This window comes from Bubalus kerabau, chromosome 15, assembly GCF_029407905.1.
Source record: "Bubalus kerabau isolate K-KA32 ecotype Philippines breed swamp buffalo chromosome 15, PCC_UOA_SB_1v2, whole genome shotgun sequence".
Lineage (NCBI taxonomy): Eukaryota > Metazoa > Chordata > Mammalia > Artiodactyla > Bovidae > Bubalus > Bubalus kerabau.
This window is the reverse complement of record NC_073638.1, coordinates 67,490,405-67,513,201: the sequence shown is the minus strand read 5'-3', so window position 1 is coordinate 67,513,201 and position 22,797 is coordinate 67,490,405. Positions and strand designations below refer to the sequence as shown.

At 46.2% G+C, this 22,797-nt stretch overlaps 1 protein-coding gene across 1 annotated transcript in view; it reads right to left on the bottom strand.

Moving 5' to 3' along the window:
- Positions 1–18,198, bottom strand: part of PRR5L (proline rich 5 like) — a 79,919-nt gene extending 61,721 nt beyond the window's left edge. The window contains exon 1 of the mRNA XM_055547773.1: positions 18,027–18,198. The gene's annotated coding sequence lies outside the window, so the exon portion shown is untranslated. The remainder of the gene's footprint in view (positions 1–18,026) is intronic.
- Positions 18,199–22,797: the final 4,599 nt, after the last annotated feature.

The following is a 22,797-nucleotide window of genomic DNA, read 5'->3' as shown; positions in this document are numbered from 1 at the left end:
CACCAGGGAAGCCCCCCTAATCAACTATGGTACCCCTAAATGGAATGGTTGCTGCTCAGTTGCTCAGTTATGTCTGACTCTTTGCGACCCCATGGACTGTAGCCCACCAAGATCTTCTGTCCATGGAATTTTCCAGGCAAGAATATTGGATTGGGTTGCTATTTCCTCCTCAAGGTGATCTTCCCCAGCCAGGGATCAAACCCATGTCTTCTGCATCTCCAACATTGCAAGAAGATTCTTTACCATTGTGCCACCTGGGAAGCCCAAATGAAACAGTTAACATACCATTAATTAACAGGAATGACTGTAGCTCTCAAGGATGAGTGGTCACTAGGGGCTTTCGAATCAGGCAAACCCTGGCATCAACGCTCATTCTGCCACTCATTGACTGCAGGAGGCAGAAAAACTGGCCCCCAAAGATGGAGTCACTTCTTAGTCCTCAGAACCTGAGACCATTGTCTCGGGTGGCAAAAGATGTAATTAAGTCAAGGATCCGGAGAGAAGTAGCTTAGTGTAGATTATCCAGATGGGCCCATAAATACATGTACCCTGATAAGAGGGCTGCAGGAGACTGGAGACAGAGGAGGAGACACAGATACACACAAAGAAGATGCAAAGACAGAGGAAGAGACAGGAGAGATACAGCCACAAGCCAAGGAATGCTGGCAGCCACCAGAGGAAGCTAAAAGGGGAAAGAAACAGATTCTCCCAATGCAGCTAGAAGTCGGTCTGCTGTGAAAAAGAAAACGAGATTCACCCCTAGCGTCTCTGGAGGGTGTATGATCCTATGATACATTGATTCTGGACTTCTGACTCCAGAACTGTGAAAAAATACATTTCTGGTTGTTTGTTTTTTTTAAGACTTTTTTTTTTAATGTGGACCATTTTTAAAGTCTTTATTGAATGTGTTACAATATTGCTTCTGTTTTATGTTTTGATTTTTTGGCTTAAGATGTGGGATCTTAGATCCTGGACCAGGGATCACACCTGCATCCCCTGCATTGGAAGTCTAAGCCTTTTTTGAAACTCTACATGTTAATTTTGTAAAACTGTTTTGTACTGGGGTACAGCCAATTAACAATGTTGTAATAGTTTCAGGGCAGTGGCAAAGGGACTCAGCTATACATATACATGTATCCATTCTCCCCCAAGCTGGAAGTCAAAGTCTTAGTCACTAGACCAGCCAGGGAAGTCCCCACGCCTGTTGTTTAAAGCAAACCAAGGTTGTGGGCATTTGTTACTGCAGCCACCACAAATGAATATACTCACTGTGTCCCTGGTCCACCCTGCACAGCAGGGTCTACATCGCAAACATGGGAGCCTGGAGAGTTGTGGTGCTGACGAGCAAGATGATCTACGCGGTGCTTGGCATGGTTCCTGGAATTACCCAGGTGCCACCCCACGTGCTGTGGAGGTTCAGACCAAAGGGGCCAGAGCCAGGCTCCATGTCAGCACGTCCAGCTGAAGCAGGCGACTTAGGATTGGTGGTGGTAGTGATGGTGTGGGGCTGGATGAGATGATTCAAGGAAGGCTTAAAACAGGTTGGTATGCAGCAAGCGCTTGATATCTGCTACCTACTGCTTGTTTTTATTACCACCACCACCACCACCGCCGTATTAGCCTGCTCAGTCTGCTATAACCAAATACCACAGACGGGGTGGGTTCAAGCAACAGACATTTATTTTCTCACGGTTCAGGACCTACAAGTTCACGATCAAGGTGTCAGCAAGGTGGTTCTCTCCTGAGGCCTCTCTCCCTGCCTTGAAGACAGCCACCCTGTGTCCTCGCGTGGACTTGCCTCCGTGTGCCTGCATCCCCGGTGTCTCTCTGTCCAAACTTCCTCTTCTTATAAGGACGCTAGTCATATTGGATGAGGGTCCACTCTGATGAGCTCGTTTTAACTCAGTCACCTCTTCAAAGTCCCTATCTTAAAATGTTACGTTGGCTAAAAAGGCTCGTTGGGTTTTTTTCCCTGTAAGATGTTACAGAAAAATCCGAATGAACATTTTGGCCAACCCAATACAATCACATTCTAAGGTTCTAGGGGCTGGATCTCACCATACGAATTCTGCTAAGTCACTTCAGTTGTGTCTGACTCTTCCCGACCCCATGGACTGCAGCCTACCAGGCTCCTCTGCCCATGGGATTCTCCAGGCAAGAGTACTGGAGTGGGGTGCCATTGCCTTCTCTGATACAAATTCTAGGGGGACACAATCCAGCTACAGCCACCAACATCATCACTGTCAACATCACAAAACCCTCCTTGCCTAAAGTCTCTGAGTTACAGAAACCATGGTGTTTTAGTAGATGTTCACTCATGAAGGACCAATGAGGCTAACGCTTAGGAAAATATGCTTCTAGAATGATTAAAGTAGCTAAGTTTTGGGTGCTTTTCAGTTATCTGGAAAGCCAGAGCCCTGCGTTCACGAAGCATGAGGCAGTTAAAGGGTTCCTGGGTGCTGTCACTGGCCTTGCTCCCCTCCCCGGGCTCATTGCACGGGGTTACTTTGGAAACTCAGGATCCACAATGTGTATCTTGGAGAAGAATGTGGTGTCTTGCCTTCTCCTCCCGGCTTCTAGGGCCAGGGCATGGGGAGGGGGCGTGGCCTACGGATGGGCCAGTGGGCAGAAGAAGGGGGTATACCTAGTGGAAAATGCAAATAAATTCTATTGTACTAAGACTCCAACCCTCTGAAAAGGGAAGTAGGATCATGGCAAAACTTAAAGAAGTGGGTGGCTTATAATGACTCTGAGGCTTCCAGGAAAAAGCCATTCTGAGGGTAAATAACAAAGAAGTCAAGCAAAACTGGGTACTCAGTCTGATGTGGCCGCCCAGAAAACAGAAAACAGGAGAAACCCGTTCCCAGGGAAACCAGACAGACAGCTCATCTGATAGATCCCCTCATCCCCACCCAGGTGCCCCTGAAGGCAGGAAGCCCAGCAAGGAGCTCCTCCCCTGGGACACAAACACAGAGATGAAGAGCCAATGACCTTCCACACCCTCAGGATTTAGATACCGTCATTCAACTCCACCCATCCATTCTCTTAACTATGGCCAGAGCAATCTTGATCATGATGACCACAGAGAATGATGGCATATTCACTGAGGGCAAAGAAAGGACAGGCACTTGGCATGCATTATCTTGGTGCCTCTGAAATGAATTCAGGGGGACTTGACCCAAAATCTTTCATGATATAGATTAGAAAATATCAGAGTGCACCCATTTGGGGGAAACGTGCATATCACACATTTACTGAGACTAAATATATCAGTATTTCCTACTGTCAAAATGTTAGAAAGCCCCTGAAAAAGACACATGTTCACTGTAGCCCAACGTTCATTGCAGCACTATTTACAACAGCTGGGACATAGAAACAACGTAGATGTCCACTGACGGATGAACGGATAAAGAAGCTGCGGTACATATATACAGTGGAATATTACTCAGCCATAAAAACGAATGCATTTGAGTCAGTTCTAATGAGGTGGATGAACCTAGAGTCCATTATGCAGAGAAAGTCAGAAAAAGAAAAACAAATAACATATATTAACACATATATACGGACTCCAGAAAGATGGTACCAATGAACCTGTTTACAGGGCAAGCAATGGAGACTCAGACATAGAGAACAGACTTGTGCATACAGAGGCAGGAAGGAGAGGGTGGAATGAATGGAGAAAGTAGTATTGAAATATATACACCACCATATGTAAAGTAGATAGCCAATGAGAATTTGCTGTATGACTCAGGGAACTCAAACTGGGGCTCTGTGACAACCTAGAGGGGTGGGATGGGGTGGAGGTGGGAGGGAGGTTCAAGAGGAGGGGACATATGTATACCTGTGGCTGATACATGATGATGTGTGGCACAAACCAACACAATATTGTAAAGCAATTATCCTTCAATTAAAAATAAGTATATTAAAAAAAATGCTTGAAAGCCCTGTGTGCTATCATCTTCCCCATCCTACAGAGAAGGAAATGGAGATGCTGCTTTGAACAAGAACCCAACACACCAGTGCCTGCAATGCTCACAGAGCTGTTGCTTCAATGCTTTCAAAGGCTCCCTACAGGTCTTAGAATAAATCCCCAAACCTCATCCTCACATTCTCACTTCCCTTCACTCTGCACACCAGCTTTCCCTCATTTCCTCTACTACAACCTGCTCTCTCCTGCCCCAGGACCTTTGCATGTGCTGTGCCCTCTGTGTGAAATAGTTCCTACTCACTTATCCAGGCTCAAACCTGCACACCCTTTATCACCTAAACTTCACTTGCTCAGAGAGGTCCTACTCCTTCTCCGCCACCCCCCCCAATCAGGTCACACCACCCAACAGAACACCCCCCCGCCCGCCCCCCCACCCTGATCAGGTCACACCGCCCCACAGAGTACCTCCTTGCCCACCCCCCCACCCCCGATCAGGTCACACCGCCCCACAGAGCACCCCACCTGCCCGCCCCCGCCCCCAATCAGGTCACACCACCCCACAGAGCACCCTCCCTACCAGCCCCCCCCATCAGGTCACACCACCCCACAGAGCACCCCACCTGCCCACTCCCAACCCCGATCAGGTCATACCACCCCACAGAGCACCCCACCTGCCCACCCCCAACCCCGATCAGGTCACACCACCCCACAGAGCACCCTCCTCGCCAGGGACCAGTTTCGTGGAAGACAGTTTTTCCATGGATGGGGCCAGGGGATGCTTTGGGGGTGATTCACGTTCATTACATTTATTGTGCACTTCATTTCTGTTATTATTAGATCATCAGGCATTAGATCCCAGAGGCTGCGAACTCCAGGATAAATCACTACAGAAATATTCCTTATTGTTTCCACGAGGTCCATAAGGGCAGGGGCTGTGTCTCCTCTGTGGTCAAGTACATCCCCAGCGCGTAGTATAGTGCAAGAATCCCACAGATATTTGATGAATGAGCAAATGAACTAGCCAGAGAGTGATGGTCTTGCTGGCAGACACAGAAACCATAAACAAGTATCAGCTGAGGAGTCTGATACCTCAAATTACAGACGGCTTTAGTGCATGAAAACATCCTAGTATTGAAATCCGACAAGCCTGGGTTCAAATCCAACCTCTACAGTGTATCAGCTGGGTGACCTGGATAAATGGCTCAACCTCTCTGAATCTCTGTTTCCTCATCTGTCAAATGAATGTGATATTTATCTCAACGTTGTTAGCATTAAATGAGGCAGCTTAGATCATGGCCTCACCCACAGTAGGAAACCCCCTAATTGGAGCTAGTATTAAATTTTTATAGAACATTGTTCTCCACGAAGCCTCCATAGGTTCCCAGATGGGACATCCAGTCATGGTGTGGGGCTTGATGGAGTGCAGTCTGGGGCAACTGCCAGGGAGGGAAATTTGACAAGATTACAACCTGGTAGCTCAGATGGTAAAGAATCTGCTGCAATGCAGGAGACCCGGGTTCTATCCCTGGGTTGGGAAGATCCTCTGGAGAAGGGAATGGAAACCTACTCCAGTATTCTTGCCTGGAGAATCCCATGGATGGAGGAGCCTGGCAGGATACAGTCCACGGGGTCACAAACGGTCACATATGACTGAGCGACTAACGCACACAAAATGACCGAAGGTTGTGTCCTCGGACACAGCAACGCTACTTCTAGGGATGTTACTCTGGGCGTGTCGAGTGGGTTCTAAAACCAGAGCTCTTCTGCAGCCTTCTTTATAACAGCCGTGGGTCGGGAAGACCCTAAATGCTCAGCACCGAGGACTGGCTCTGTCAGCTACGGTGTCCCATATGCTGGGATCTCAGAAAGAAGGGTCGACAAACTTCACGCACTGACCGGGGTGCTCTCCGGGGACGCTCTGAATGAAGCGTGTTGAAAAGCTAAACATAGAATCATGTTTATGTTAGGCTCCCATCTACATAAAAAAGATGAAAAAGCATATTTGCATATTTCACTCACTGAGCATAAAGTATCTCTGAAAAGACAGACCAGAAACTGGTAACCCTGGTTTTCCCCAGGAAGGAAGCTGGGTGGCAGGAACACAGTGGGGAGCACTTTTCTTTATAAACCCTTATGTACTTTTTAAATTTTGAAACATGAAAATGTATTACTTTTTCAAATAAATAAGTAAAAACAAGTGACCCCCCCCCCAACTTCCCTCCCCTTCTCAAAAGTCAAATACATCATAGCTTATACGATTTGTTCAAAGTCACTCAGCTCTTAGAAGTTGGATTCAAACTGGGCTCCTGATCCCCAGGGCAGTGCTCTATCAATTACCACTCATTCATTCAACACAAATTTATTTATTTAGCATTTATTCTACAACAGGAACTGCTTTGTGGAGGGATACATGGGCCAGAAAATAAACCCTGGTAAGAAAAGATGAAGGGGAGAACCAATTTCTTTCCATCTTCACATCATGCATCACAAACCATCCCAAAGGGCTGTGCCTAAAACATCCCAAAGAGTGGACAGAAACAACCCAGGTTCAAGGAGGCACCCACAGACCAATCCAATCTGGATTTTGCCATCTTAGGATAAAAGCCCAGCTGTCCCAGATCTGAAGTTTTCAAGAGAAGACCCAAATCCAGACCTATTAAAATGTTTAAATCACTCAATGTGGAAGAGTTGGCAACCAATTCACCAGGTGGACTAACAGCTTAGGGGCCTCACATAACCCTTCCCAGCTGGGGCAGTAGTAAAGAATCTGCCTGCCAATACAGGGGCTGCAGGAGATCCATGGGTCAGTCAGGAAGATCCCCTGGAATAGGAAATGGCAACCCACTCCAGTATTCTCTCCTGGACAATCCCAAGGACAGAGGAGCCTGGTGGGTTACAGTCCGTAGAGTCACAAAATTGGACTCGACTACAGCAACTTAGCATGCATATGGGTCTGTGACCTTTATTTTATCCCATCATAGCTATGACCACCAGCCTTCTCACGCTTTTTACCCAGAGCCTAATCAGGGTATAATGTAAGCCCACACTACCCAGCCACTGTGGCCTTGGATAAGTAACTTTCCCTCCTAAGATCTATTGATTTCTCAGTTAAGTAAGAGACGTGCTGATGGCCATGGACTTGCTGATGGCCATGGTAACCTCTCAGCATTGCCAGCCATGTGTTCAACCCCTACCCTGTGAGGCCCACATAACCAGGCACCTTTGACAGACCAGGAGGGGGATTAGACCATGACACAGTGCAAACGCAGAACCAGACCTCAGCCTTCTGTCACCTCCCACTTGCCGTATCATCTAATTGGTCAGCCTCTTAACTAACCAGCTCTCTCTCTGATCTCACCCTTACACCATCATTGCTTCCTCACTGGAGCCACAAGCACCCTCTCCTCCCCTCTACACTACATACACACCCAGATACACTCTTCAAACAGGGCCAGTCAGCAGCCCCTGAGATCTCACTAAAAGAAACACATAGCAAACAGCCTGCTGAGCCAACCTAGGAAACCACATCTGAGCTACCTGGCGCCCGTATGTCTTTAAGAACAGTGGGACCATTTTCCAGATCACTTGCTTCCCATGACGATTTTCCTCTTGTTGGTGCTGGTAAGAATATACTAACCATCATCAGAGGCTGGCCCAGATGGTGGGGTAATGCTGAGCCTCTGTGAGCAACTATCATCTCAGTCCATTTCTGCCCTAAACCAATGAGGCAGCTTTTATTATTTTCATTTTGCAGAGGAAGAAACTGAAGCCTGGGAATTAACTTGCCCAAAGTCAGAAGACTAGTTAAGTGGGACCAAAAGTCAAATCCCACCTGATTCCATGACCTGAACCCCCAAGTTTTAACAACAGGTCTGCCACATGTCCACCTCCCATACTTCCCTTCTCAACCATCGCCAACAGCTTCTTACCCGGTTCAGGCAGCCCGTGAGCTCTGTCCCTTACAGGAAGGAGGTTTTTATTTCTTCATAGTCCCTTCGAGAGAGCTGAAGTCATTGTGCTTGTTTACTCGTTCACAGCCTGACTGGCCCTGAGAGCACGTAAGTTCTTTAAAGACGTGTGAGAGCTGGCTGGACTCGCTCACTGTCGTATCTTGCTATGAGCACAGTGCTATGCACATAAGAGATGCCCAGGAAATAAGGTTGAATACTGGGATGAAATGTGGACTTCCAGGCCAGCAAGTGGAACAACCCTTCCATTTCTGAAAGTGAAAGTGTTAGTCGGTCAGTCATGTCCCACTCTTTGCAACTCCATGGATCACAGCCCGCCAGGCTCCTCTGTCCATAGGATTCTCCAGGCAAGAATACTGGAGTGGGTAGCCATTCGCTTCTCCAAGGGATCTTCCCAACCCAGGGATCGAATCTGGGTCTCCCGCATTGCAGGCAGATTCTTCACCATTTGAGCCAAGTATACACAAGGGACCAGAAAAACACCCTTCTTTCTGCTTGAACTGGGGTCCACCTTAGCATCACTGGACCTAGGCCATGTGGGCACGAAGTCCTAGGTCTGCCTGCTGGTCAGTGGAACCTACAAGCACAGCAGAGGAAGGCGCCGGCTGCTGGACGTGACACACTTATTTGGATTAAGACCCACCTTTGCAACTCGTAGGAGACAAAAACCAGTGGGAGCCAGACATTCTCACAAACAAGAAAATGTTAGGAGTCAAGTTTGGACTATGGAAAAAGTTCAACAGGAAGAGTGAGACAACTTTCTCAGTCCTCCGCTGGAAATCAGACGCAGACGGAAGAGTCTGGGAGTCCGAATTTGTGCAAGAGTAAATATTGGCACAAACAGGAAGCAAGGTCCTGTTTCTCTCTGCTTCACAAGGTTGGCAAAATGTCCCCAGAACTCAGAGCACTGACAACCCCGATCCATCTAGAAATAATTATTTCATTCCAGCATCATCTCCCAGGCCTGCCAACCACGATATAATCATCAGAAAAATCCCCTCCTGTGGTACAAGTCAAACAAAACTGTGGGGAATAACCACACCTCTTATTTACTCCTCTCGAAACCCCACTTTAAGTATCAAGTTTCTTGGAGTGCAAATTGTTTGGGTGTGGCCCATAAATGCCATCCAGAGTGATTCTGCAGTGCCTCCCAGATGATAAACTGAAAAGTCTAGACACCAGTGGTCGCAGAGACTGACCACGCATGATGTCAGCAATTACATTGCTGACATGGAACATACATAAAACCCTGAGGGGTGACAGAGCGGTCAGCAGCTACTGTCTGGCAGCCAGCAAGAGATTTCAGTGTGGGGAAATGTGCTCTAGAATAACATGTGTGATTTATTAAAAATTAGCTTCACTCTCTCGTTGCGGGAACAAGATGGAGTGCTTTCTCATAAGAAAAGGAGGCGAAGGCAAAGGGCTCTTCTCCCATGTCATGGGGCCAAGTGCAAAGAGCGCTGAAGAGAGTCAGGAGCATAAAGGGGCTCTTGGGATCTGATCATTTCAGGGAGGTCATGAGTTCGATTCAAGTTCATGTAACAACCACGTTAGAAGGTCTGCTGTGTGCCAGGATCTGAGTAGGAAAAAACCGTTCGGGACAAGGAAGAATGGAGTAACTGCCCCCAAGGGGCTCAGGGGCTCACAGGAAATACTCAAAAGTCCTGCTGTAAATGCACTATTACACCAACAGATGTAATTGAAGATGGACAGTTGAGACAAGACGGAGGCAGAAAGATTAAATCGCCTTCTCCAGTTACAAAGCAAACGAAAGGTCACCCGAAAAATACATGCTCTCCTCTTTCTTGTCTGTTTCTCTAAAGAATATGGGCACTGGACAGTGGCAAGGAAATTTGGGGAAGAAGAAAACAAGCTTTCATAGCTAAAGCTCAACAGGTACCCTTTTAAAATCTGGCAAGGATGGGACCAAATATTACGCTTTAATAAATATCAGTAAGCACCCACTATCCAGAGCACGAAGAAGAGCCAGATGTGGTCCTATCAATAATAAAGAAAAGAGAAAAAAGAACAGGAATTTGGTCATGATTAAAGAAAAACACAGGAAGGCCTAAAGCACGGATGGCAAACAACGCAAAGCCTGCAGTGGCCGGAGGCAGAGAACACACCCAGGCTCAGAGGCCCAGGGGCACCGCAGCAGACTACGGAGAACCCTCAGGCTTCTTTCTGTTTCGTAAAGAAAAGCTGGAAGCCCGGGTTTACATGTCAAATCTCCCAATTTTTAAATACTGGAGCAAATAATCTTTTTTTTTTTTTTTTTTTTTTCTCAAAACAGGATTCAAACCAAACAGGACATTTCTGATGCCAAAGTCTGGCGCCTGGGCTTCCAGTTTGATGCCCCTTGGCTTAAAGAGTGACTACAGAAAAACAAGTATAGTTCCTACCTGCCAGGGCCAGAGGAATAACAAGGAAAGAGTGTGATGGTCATTCAGGGAGGCCTGTAGGAAGATGAATCCAGTCCTGGGAAAAATAATCAAGCCAGTAAATAAAACTTCAGAGGCCTGTGGTATGCCACTCACCACTGACACCTGCACAACACTTTATAGAGTCAGCTTTAGGGATCTGTGGGCTCTGAGCCCTCGAATACAGAGGACCAAGTGTAAAGACTTGAGCATCCTTGGATTTCAGTCCAGGAAAGAGAGACCTCCTGCACCAGTTTCCTACAGATACCAAGGGATGACTAGTTTCTAAAGCTCATTTTCACATTCACCTCATCTGATCTCCCCAACAACTCTCAGAAGTAGGCATCACTATGACCCCTATTTTAGAAGTAAAGAGTTTCTGGTTCAGAGGCCAGAGAAGGAATTGTCTCCGGTCCCACAGTTATGAAAGGGCAATAGCACCAGGACTCAAGTCTGGGACGAGTACTTTTGCATAATTTCAAAGAGAAGAACTCCAGGCTATCCTGACGTACAGCCAGCCTTTACAACACCGGTCTAGCAAAAACTAATGTTCTGAACCAAGGGTGATCTTGCCCCCATCTCCTCCTGAGGGAGACATTCAGCAATGTCTGGAGGTATCTTTGGCTGCTATACTGTGGGGAGGTGTGAAGGGTACCACAAGCATCTAGCCAATAGAGGTCAGGGATGCTGTTAAACATTCTACAGCACACAGGACAGCTTCCTATGACAAAGAACTATGCAGCCCCAAGTGTCAATATGGATAAGGTTGAGACCCTGGTCAGACTCTTGTGCCTGGCTACTTGAGACCTGAGAATCAGCAGAATCGGCATCACTTGGAAGCTTGTTAGACATTCAGGCCCCAACGCATGCCCACTGAATCAGATTCTGTGATTTAACAAGATCCCTGGGTGATCTGCATATACCTGGAGAAGCACAGCCCTAGACCAGGCTTCCTTGGCCATGTCGGAATTTTTGCACAGGAAGGAACCTTCGCAGGAGACCAATCGCGTTATTTTGTAGACAGCTACAGTGAGTAATTGGCCCCAGGTCAGACTGCTTGCCCATGGCAATCTCTGATCTCAAATCCAGCTCAATCCAGATCTCAAATCCCTGTCCTGCACTATCTCCGAGACGCCAACCAGGACCAACATATGACCTCTTTGTACAACTTTCTCGTCTGCAATGGCAACCCACTCCAGTGTTCCTGCCTGGAGAATCCCACAGACAGAGGAGTTTGGCAGGCTACAGTCCACGGGATCGCAAGAGTCGGACATGACTTAGCAACTAAACCACTACCACCACTTGTCTGCAAAGTTGATACTGACCTTTGGGGGTGTCTTGGGGACTTTTCTGAAGCCTGAAAGGAATTGATTATCCTGCTGGCTGAGATTTTTTTAAATGATCTCAGAACACTGCATGGGATAACCATGTTCACCCACCACTTTTGCCAGCAGATATTTTACAATGAAACTGGCCACACAGCTGCCAGAGTGGTGGACTCCAGTGGCCAGCAAGTAGCAGAGTTCTCCAAAATGACGGCAGCAGCTGATGTGGTCTCCCCCAACGACACCTGGGGAATAATGCTGAACCCGTTCCAGAGGAGTATTTAGAATTCAACGACAAGCATAAAAGGCTTTACACGGAGGATTTACGCAGCTGAGGTCACGAGCAGGTTGTAACAGGGTTTGAGGCAGCTTAGTTCAGAATAATACAGACGCACATCAGAGTCCTTGCTGGATTTTTGCCCCCAGTCCTTGGGAAGAAGAGGAAAACAAATTCCTTCACGTATTCTCCCAGGCTCAGCTAAATGGACATATATTCTAGTTCCCGAATGGCCAAGGCAGTCCCAAGCAGTCCCTTAATCCTAGTATTTGCTAGAAACAACCGTTGTCACAGATGCCTTCAACAAAACACAGAACTTGGCCTGCATCCAGAAGAGCCAGCAAAGTTGAAGACAGTTCTGTAACAAATGAGGAGAGAAGCAAGAAACTGGAGGTGTTGCTGGTGCGTGGTGGCCAGCTAAAGTGAAACCAGAACACTGATGAGTATGTGAGAGAAATCTCATATTTACCCCCCAAAATTAAGGTGAGGTGTACTTAGAATTAGAGGTAAGTACATGTTTTTTGGAGCCTATGATTATATGCAAAATAAATCATAAAATAATTATGAGACACTGTTTGGGCATTGGCAGGGGTAGATGTTGACCTGGTTTTTCCAGAGGCCATAGTCAAGAGGGAGAGGGATCTTAGGGTGAGTCCCATGGCTCTCCAGGACCCTCTGGGCACAGTTCACCCATAAGCGCAACAGGGTAGGAAGAGGGCGAGTGAGGTATCTCTCTCAGGGCCATGCCCTTGACGGCTCACTCACCTCACCCTAGTGTGTGTGTGCATGCGTGCATGTGTGTGTGCGTGCTCAGCTGCTTCAGTCTTGTCCAACTCTTTGAGACCCTATGGACTGTAACCAGCTAGGCCTCTCTGCCCATGGGGATTTTCCAGACAAGAATACTGGAGTGAGTTGCCATTTCCTCCTCCAGGGGATCTTCCCAACCCAAGAATAGAACCTGCATCTCCTGTGGCTCCTGCATTGCAGGCGGACTCTTTACTGCTGAGCCACCAAGGAAGACCCCAGATCACTCTGGACCTAGCCTCAAAGCATACACACCACCCGCTTCCAAAAAGATCACTCCTATTTTTGATTGAAAGCTTACACAGAGTAAAGGTGGTTGACTTTCATTTTAAACCTAACCTTTAACTACAGAGAAAAATGAGGAAGCCATACCCCATCCCCAAAACCTCACAGAGGAGTCCTCACATTTCTGACAAAGAACTCAGATAACTGACTTGCTCTCCAATCAGCACAGAGCCAGCTAAACCGGGCTGCTAGCTTCTGCTTCGTAACGAAGCCAGTTTATAATAATATCATTTATTATCCTGCTACAGAAATGGAATATTTTTAAAAGGGAGGAGACAGAGAATGTCCTCCACACATTTGAAGAATATTTAAAAAGCCCCCAAATCACCAGAATATGTTAGGAGTTGGAACTATCAGAGGGGGAAAAAAAAAGTCAGCTTAAATTTAATAGACCATTTAAATTCCTAGTTGACAGTAATTAAAGAGCAAGCAGTATTTCTTTAAACGGCTGCTAGACAGAACTTAATCCAATTTAGGTAATCACTAACCTTTACTATTTTTTTTTCTCTCTCTCTTTCTCTCTCTAAATGGAATCCAAGGATTGATCTACAAAGGTCATAAACTGGCAAAGCATAAGAAAAGAATATTTAAAGAGAGAGAGACTGGGTGACTGTTACCTCAAAGAGTCAAGTCCAATTAAAACGGAGACAACCTGGGGCTCCCTAATTTAAATTGACTATAACCTGGGGCTTCTAACGAGGCTTCTTCACAGCAGAAGCCAGGCCAAGAGAGGTGGCCGTACTTCCTCCCGCATTCTCCCGTTTCAGCACCTGTTGGGCAGGCTGATCACCAGGTCCTGCCCACCAGGGTGACAGCCAGCCCCTGCCAGACCAGCACCAGTAATTCTTACAGTCACAGTACCTTCTGGGCCTTTCTCCTTCTTCCATGGAATAACTGCTCTCAGAATTACCCAGACTGTCCCTTGAGTTCCTCCAATGTTCACCCAGCCCCTGTCCTCTCATTTTAATGCAACCACACTGCTCTGATTCAGAAACTTCCATGTGAACAACTAGGACCTTCTTGAGATCCTGGGATCCTAGGTTCTTCATGGAAGGCCTTCAAGGATATATATCAGAATATACTAGAAAGAACAAGGGGCTTGAGTTAATAGCTGTGTGACATCAGGAAAGTAATTAATCTCTCTGAGTCTTCGTTTTTCACATCTTAAAATAGGGAAAAGAATATCTACCTGCTTGACTGTTGAGAGGTTCAAATAACATTACCATGACTGTACCTAGCTCACAGTAACTGCCCAGGAAATAAGTTGGCTCCTTTAACTGTACATGTTTTAAGGTAAACCTTGAATCTCCAGCCCCTGCTCAAACCATGAATTAACTCAAGTTCACCGCTGATGCCCCATCATTGCTTAGCATCACTCAACCTTCTTCTTAGCTCCAAAGGGGACTCTTCCCTTGTAAAACAGTACCTTCTGCTCCTCACGGTACCACTGTCTCTGTTCCCAAATTATTAAACTCATAGCCTGTACAAAACCCACAAAATATTTTATTCCCAACACTTAGGCACTGAAATACTAATTTATAATAAACAGTTAACAAATGATAGTTTTTATAAGCATTGGTTTTAGCAAGAATTTAGTTTTGCAATATAGAGGCAACTCTAGGGAACCAACTTTAAATGATGAACACAACACAGAAGAGATCTTTCAGAAGGCCTCACACTATTTCTCACATCAATTCTGTATCAATCTATCTCTGCAAAAAAAAAAAAATGGTGGAAATGAAAAAAGGCTACAATTCAAGTTTATGTGTATACTACATGTACAAGGTCAGTACAAAAGGAATGACCACAGGAGACTATTCATATGCACACCTACAAATTCCCTAGGATAGAGAACTCATTAAGAAATCCACAAAGTCCTTATTGATTTAAATTTTCTACAGATGAATGGTCGAAATACTGCACATACATTGTTAATAAACAAAGTGAAGATTATGATATTAGGTCTGGATCCCCAGAATGAAATTTTCAAATACCAGTGCGATGGTTTTTAAAGATAAGACGAGGATTTTCCCCCCCCCAGTGATTGAGCCACTCTATGATATTTAAAAGAAAGAAAGAAAAGCCACCAGTTAATCAACTATAAAATGATCTTATCAACAACTGAGGCCCTGAAAGGAAAGACATCTTCAGAGCTGGCTGGCACTTCAAGGCTGGAGTAACAGATCTGGAACCCATTCTCAGCTCCACTTCAGGGTGTGTGTGCCTGTTACTGAGTCCAGGCTCGCTCTGCTTGCCGCATAGAGGTCAGTGAATCTAAGGGGCAAGGTATTAAGGCAAGGAACACGACTTTATTTAGAAAGTCGCCTGACCAAGATGGCAGACTAATGTCTCAAAATAACCATCCTGTCAGAGTCTGGGTGCCAGATTCTTTTATGCATCAGTGATGGGGGGTGGTGAGGAAACAAACTAAAAAGGCCATTTAATCTTGCAAGTATCTCCTAGAGTAGCAAGCCTCAAACAGGGTGATCTGTTAATGTCTTCCTTCCTGCCATTTACAGGTAGAGGAGTTCTGAATAAAGGCACTTTAGCTTAACAGTCAAACAGAACCCACTCCAGTGTTCTTGCCTGGAGAATCCCAGGGACAGGGGAGCCTGATGGGCTGCCGTCTCTGGGGTCGCACAGAGTTGGACACAACTGAAGCAACTTAGCAGCAGCAGAAGCAGAAGAGCAGGATTCTCAGAGGCAGGCCATTATGTGTGATTATAATAACAAAAGAAATAGATCTAGCAGGGAAGAGTCAAAATTGACTCTTATATGACTTTGGACAAATTTAAGTCCTCTAAGCCTCAGTGGACTTATCTATGTCATGTGGAAATTATAGTACTTATCTCATTTTTTGGGTGCAAATTATATATCAAAGTTTCTTAGTGCAAAGTCTGATATAATAAGACTTCAAGAGGTGTTTGTCCCCCCACCCTTTATAAAATAAAGGCAAGATTTTTGAAATGTTCAAACACAGACCATTGTTGAAATCTTACCCATGTGAAATAAAAACACAACCATGACCCTCTGGATCTGAAAGAAATTAAGTCTCCTCATTGAGAAATAAGCTTGTTTAAACTAAGTCCTCAAGAAATAGCCGGGTCAAACAACCAATTTCTAATACCTTTCTTTTTTACACTACTGAGGGTACTGGCTCTAACAATCATCAATGGAATACTGAAAGGATGATGGTGGGGATTGAATAAAACCAAAGACAACTTTGTGGATTAACCAAGCATTGTTTCCCTTATCTGCAACATTCTATAAAAACACTGAACAGCACTCTTGGTCAGATTTCCTGGGGCTCAATACAACCAAAGAAGACCCACCAGCCAGGTTCCACAGAGAGGAGTGCTGCACTTTTCTTAGTCCTACTAGGAAACTCACAAGAGACTAAATTTAAAATGTGGCTAAATTAGTTCCTGCAAGTGCAGTCTCGCCTTCTGATACAGGTGCTGTTCCTATTGTCAGTTACAGTGCCTCCCGCCGCGCCCCACCCCCCGCCCCCCGCCCCAGCAATTTACTAGAGCACAGTTCCATGACATTTTGCAACATGCAGGCCAGTGAAATGTCATGATTGCACCCACAGTGGTCAGGATCACTAAAGGGAAGTAAAAAGGGCCACCTCTGAGGTTTGATCAGCAAGCACCCTTTGGTGGGGAAAAGGCGGGGGGCGGGGGTGGGGGGAGGTGGAGAGGCGTGCAGAAGATGGAGACAATCTGGAGTTGGTGTCCTTGACCGCTTTGGTCCTTTGCAATGGTTTGGATCTGCACGCACCGTGTGGGCAATAGGTCTAGAACTCTACCCGGCAGGAATGTCTGGAGATTCCAGCCCAGAACTTTTTCCAAGTGGGTCTCCGGAGCAGATGTGCCTCTGAGCCACCTCGCGTGAGCCTTCCGTCTTGTGAGACGCATCGTAGTAATTGAAACCTTGCATACCGCAGGACTGCAGTGGTGTCTATAAATACTCACCGCCTTACTGCTGACCAACAAAACGCGGGCTCCCGGCATCGCCGGGGAAGAGGCGGTGGCATGTGACCCAAGGCGGAGGCTAGGTAGAACAGGGGAAAACCCTTTTGCCAACCAGGGAGGCACCCCAGAGCCGATTCCTGAAGCACGGTTTGCAAGTACAGAACCTGATCTGATCCTGGGCGGCCGCCCCTAGGAAAAAGAGGAGAAAGCAGGAACCAGAATAGAGAGGCAGGAGTGAAGATTCCAGAGCGCCCCCCTGTGCTCGCAATGAGCTCTGCGTGCGCGCACAGTAGGCGCACAGGGGAAAGCCTCCCCAAAACGAGGGCGGGCGGGAAAAATGTTGCGGAGAGGGGATGCGTCTGGCGAGGAGGGCCCCCCGCCCCGCCGAGGTCTCCGCTGGGTGCTCCCCGGCCCGCCGCAGTCTGCGGAGCGTGCACTCCAGCGGCGCTCGGGACAAAGCAGCTCCCTTCTCTGGCCTCCCGTCCCAAGCCTCTCTCCGAAAAGAAGGGGGAATAGTAGGAAAAGATGGAGTGTTTGCGGGCGCCAAATCGCCCGCGCCCGAGTAGGGGCAGCTCTTGAGATTTGCACCTCAAAACGGCCAAAGGGAAGAACGAGAGAGACCGACAAGCAAACTTTTTTTTTCGATCTCCAGGCACAGCCTGGGTCCTAAGATCGGCAGCGTCCCTCGCCCACCCTAAGCCACCGACGCGGGGAACGTTCCTCCCTTCCCCGACCGCCCACGGTGGTCGCGAGCCCCGTCCTCCGTGCCCGCCTGCAGCGTCGGATCCGAGGACCCTTAACCACGCGAGAGCCCCCACCCGGTTGCCCCCAGATGTAACGCTTTCCCCAAGCTCCCTCCGCGAGCCCCGCCGGATTGTGCCCGGTGTGCCCGGCGATTGTGTTCTCAATCCCGTGCCACTGCTGAGCCTAAGGCTCCAGCCCCTCCCGAGTCACCTCGAGTCAACGCACCCCCGCAGCTCGCCTCCGCCCCAGACTCTGCGCGCCTAGGGAAAAGTTTCCGGTCTTCCCGAGAAAGTTTTCTCACCCGCGAGCAAAGAGCGACCTGGATGGCTCTCGCCACCGCGCGGTGCCCAGCTCCCTTTCCTCTTTCCTCTCCCGGCTCTGCGGGGTCCTGTCCAGCCTCAAGTCCTCTCCGGCGCGAGTCCACAGTCGCGGTGGCGGCGGAGCTCCCGGACCCAAGCTGGTGACACGTTTCCCTCCTCGCTCATCTTACGACCTCCCCCTCCTCCTCCCACCGCCCCCCGCTCCTCCTCCTCCCACTTTTCCTGTCCTGTGCTCATCGCTTTAGTTTCTCTCCAGCAGCTCGCACCCCACCGCACCCCATCCCACTGCTCCTCCCCACCTCACCCCATCCCACTGCTCCTCCCCAGCAGCAACTCTCACTCGGCTAGGGAGAGGGGGTGATGCAAGGGGAAGGGGTCGCCTGCACTTCGATCCAGTGCAACAATTTCAGGAAATTCAACACTTGAAAAGCTGGAGAGGATGCAACAGGTCATGGGAGCTTGGCGCTGCGCTTCCCTCACACAAGAGGAGACCCCACCCCACCCCCACCCCACCTCCACGAAAAGAAACTCTACCAGGATGCCAAGGGGGTGATTCTATGTCTCAGTGGAGGACTGGAGCCTGGGACTTCTGTCATTGCTTGAAGGGACAATCTTCAGGCCATTCCAGAAGTTAAGTGCATTAATGGCAATGTAATTCCAGTGAGGTCTCTACCTTAGATTTGGTAAACTTTTTTTTTTCAGTTTCTCACTTCTCTTTACTGCTGAAGGTTTAGTGAATTGGAGGGTCCTTCAGAGTTTGAAACAACAGAAAGCCAACCGATCCCCAAATTAAAAACAATGAAAAACTATTTTCAAAACTGTTTTTCTTTTGCAGGTGTTAAGAATTTGATGCAGCTGTTCTCAGGACTCACTGGCTTGCATAATTTCACCCTATGGCTGAGCAGGAAATACTTTACAAATGGGCTTGTTCACACATCACACTTAGGCTTTGAAACCACAGTGACATTTGCTGAAAAAAAGATGTCTTTTTATGTCAAAACTGAGAAAACAATTCGTGTTTATTTTGAGCACTGTGACCTTATGAAAAGGTTGCTGGTCAGAATGTGCCCAAAAGGGGTTTCATGAAGCTCGGGGTGCTCCCCTTGTCCAGAGATATCTGATAAAGCTAAAGTGTTCTCAGCAAACCTCAGCGTGATGAAGAGACTTTAAATCCCATCCCAGGAATCAAAGACAATGAAATAGACTGGACAAAGCACGTGTCTGGGATCAGAACGCTTGAGAGGGCAGTGGTCAATGAGGGGGTCTGGGAAATGCAGCCAAAGTTACACTGACTTTTTCTATTTCATATTCAGTGCTCCCATTTCATTTAGTTTATGTTTTCCAATTTCTCCATCTCTTCTGTTTTATTAGATGTTTTTTCTCAAGCCTTTATCAAGTGCAGTAGAAAAGCTTTTGTATACATATATATAGTATGTATAATATATGTATTTTAGAAAACATGAATTTTTGCCTAGCTAAAAAATTTATGACAATCTTGATTCTACCTGTTTGACTTAGTATGAATAGAATGCTAGGTTTCTAACTAAAAAAAAAAAAGATACACAACAAGCAACAAAGATATACTATATAGCACAGGGAACTATAGCCAATATCTTGTAATAACCTATAATGGAAAATAATCTGAAAAATAATATATGTGTATACATATTACTGAATCACTTTGCTGTACACCTGAACCATTGTAAGTCAACTACAATAAAATATATATATTAACATTTTTTTAAATGAACTATCAATCAAAGTCAGTAGGCTAGAGAAGCAAAAAAAAAAAAAATAGATTACTAATAAGGACCTACTGTATACCACAAGGAACTCTACTTAATGCTCTATAATGGCCTATATGAGGAAAGAATCTAAAAAAGTAGATATATGTTTATGTATAACTGATTCACTTTGCTGTATACTTGAAACTAACACAACATTATAAATCAACTATACTCCAGTAAAAAATTAAAAAAAGAAAAAAGCAGTTGTGTAGAGCAGTCAGGAGCCAAAGCCTGGAACCAGAGGTCAAGGGTAGTCAACCACCCTTTCTGACTAGTTGCAGAATATTAGCCAAGTTATTAACCACTACACTTCAGTTTACGCCTATGCAAATGAGGATAAAAGTAGTAGCTATCTCAGGCTTGTTATGAGGCTTTAACGAATTCGTACAGAGAAAGTGCTTAGAATCTCTGCTGAGATTCAACAGACACTCTTATTATTACTGTTATTATTCTGCAGGTCTGGAAATGGAAAGGGAGTCTTTGTTCAATGAGGGCTTCCCTATTCAGTCTATTTAAAATTGTAACTCACTCTTCCCTCCCAATCCCCCTCATTCAACTCTACTTTTTCTTTTTCCATCTATTACCATGTAACATTTTATGTGACTTATTTTTTTAAAAATTTAGAGGATGAGAAGGTTGGATGGCATCGCCAACTCAACAGACGTGAATTTGAGCAAATTCTGGGAGACGGTGAAGTATATGGAAGCCTGGTGTGCTGCATGCAGTCTCCGTGGGGTTGCAGAGCCGGGCATACTTAGCAACTGAACAACAACAAATTATCTCTCCCATCACCTCCTGTTTCCAGACCAGAACATCAGCTCTTCAAGAACCTGGATTTGTTCTGTTCACTGATATTATCCAAAATCCTAGGAGAGTGCCTGGCATATTTTCTACTAGAATTCATGAACAGATTTCATCTAGCAAATGTATGCTGTACTGGTTGCCTGTGGTGGGCTGTGCTCTGTGCAGTAAGAAAAAACGTAATTACTGGGCCTATCTGAGAATAAAAGAGGCTCCCTCCAAAAGAAGCACACTCCCTGGTAAAGAGAAATATTCACAATACAGGTGATGCCAGCATGGTGGGGATGCCATAAAAGAGTATTCAAGGATTGGAAGGAAGGTTTAAAAAGGTTAGAGTCTTCAACTCTAAGAAGTTGCTAATTTTGTAAACAGAAATTTCTAAAAATTAGAAGGAGCCAACATTTTGGTGCAAATGAGAGCTTTGCTCTAAGGCCCATTGATACCAATATATTATACTTGTTACCACTCAAATTTTCACCAAAATTCTAACTAAATGTCAATGGAACATTGCCTTTTCTTATTAAGAAATAGAATTTTGTTAGGAGAAACTAATACAGTTTATTCTATTTAAACATTCATTTATGGAGGAGAAAATTCTCATTCTTTATTAGATATATCAGGTACACAGTTTACCATGGCCACAGCTTCTAAAGTGGAAACTGGTCCAATCAAGTTTCCTGCTGAAAGGGTAGGCCTTAAGCAGCCTCAGTGGGCCCTGACCCAAAAGTAGCCAAACTCTGTGACAAACTTCACTGAGAAACTCTGGCCTCAAAAAGTATACTGAGTGAATCGGTGTCCATATCAAGAATATAAACACACACACACAGACATACATGTAGCTAGTATCCAGAACCGGAGAAGGCAATGGCACCCCATTCCAGTACTCTTGCCTGGAAAATCCCATGGATGGAGGAGCCTGGTGGGCTGCAGTCCATGGGGTTGAAAAGAATCGGACACAACTGAGCGACTTCACTTTCACTTTTCACTTTCAAGCACTGGGGAAGGAAATGGCAACCCACTCCAGTGTTCTTGCCTGGAGAATCCCAGGGATGGCGGAGCCTGGTGGGCTGCCGTCTATGGGGTCGCACAGAGTCGGACACGACTGAAGCGACTTAGCAGTAGCAGTATCCAGAACAAAAACTGAAATGTCATGACTTTATCTGAACTCTAGTGTCTAGTCACTGCAGATTGGCTGTCTGTAGACTAACTAGATATATATTAGATGAACCTGTTTAAACCTTGTGGTGTCAACACTTTTTAAATCACTTGCCAACATGTAAAAATCAGAAAACTTTATGCAAAAATATGGATTTTCAGCTTGCCTTGAAAACTCTGGACAACCTGGCATTGTCCATGGTGGAGGCCTGCACAGCCCCAATTAGCTGGTGCCACGGTCCTTCTCTTCTGTTAAACAGGGCGTGCACTTTCCACTTTGCACAATCCCAGCCACTCCCTACTCTCTGCTTCTCTTATTCCCAGCCTGCTTCACCCACTTCTCTGGCACCCGGATGCAGCTAGAAAAGGGATGCTGGCATATTGTCAGAGGGCCCAGAGGTCTGAGTCAGCAGAATTTATGCTAGAGTTCAAACCATTTTTCTCCCAGCAAAAGAACCCATTTCTAAACAAAACTTTGCTTGGAATTGCAGAGTTTGAATGCTGCTGAGGGAGAGGAAGCGATGGGGTAGATATGGAGGTGAGTGAGCATCAAGATGGGGAGCAGCTGAGACCTTCGCTAGGGTTGCCTTGGGACCAAAGCCACCATCCAGTTCTGCTCTTTCAGAAAGCCTGTTCTTTCTACTTTCCTCGGTTCCCATGACAATGCCTGCCCTTCCCAACTCCATCACTCATTCTACCCCATTCTACCCCCAAAGCCTAATCAGACCAAGTTCAAGAAGGGTTAGGTGACTCGTCTAAAATTACACACAAGCAAGAAAAGACAGGGCAGGCAATGCCAATTCAGGGCTCCTCTTCTATACTGTACTCCCTCTTGTTCTGATTAAGTGCTTTCATCTCTAAATTATAATTAAATTGCTTCAATTTACAGAATCACAGCAGTTAGTACCTTAAGGATCTGGTATTCAATAGGAATAAAATAAATGTCTGTTGAATTTAGGTGTTTAAGGTCTGATTTCTAATTCAGACCTCCTTCCATGACACCTCAAAG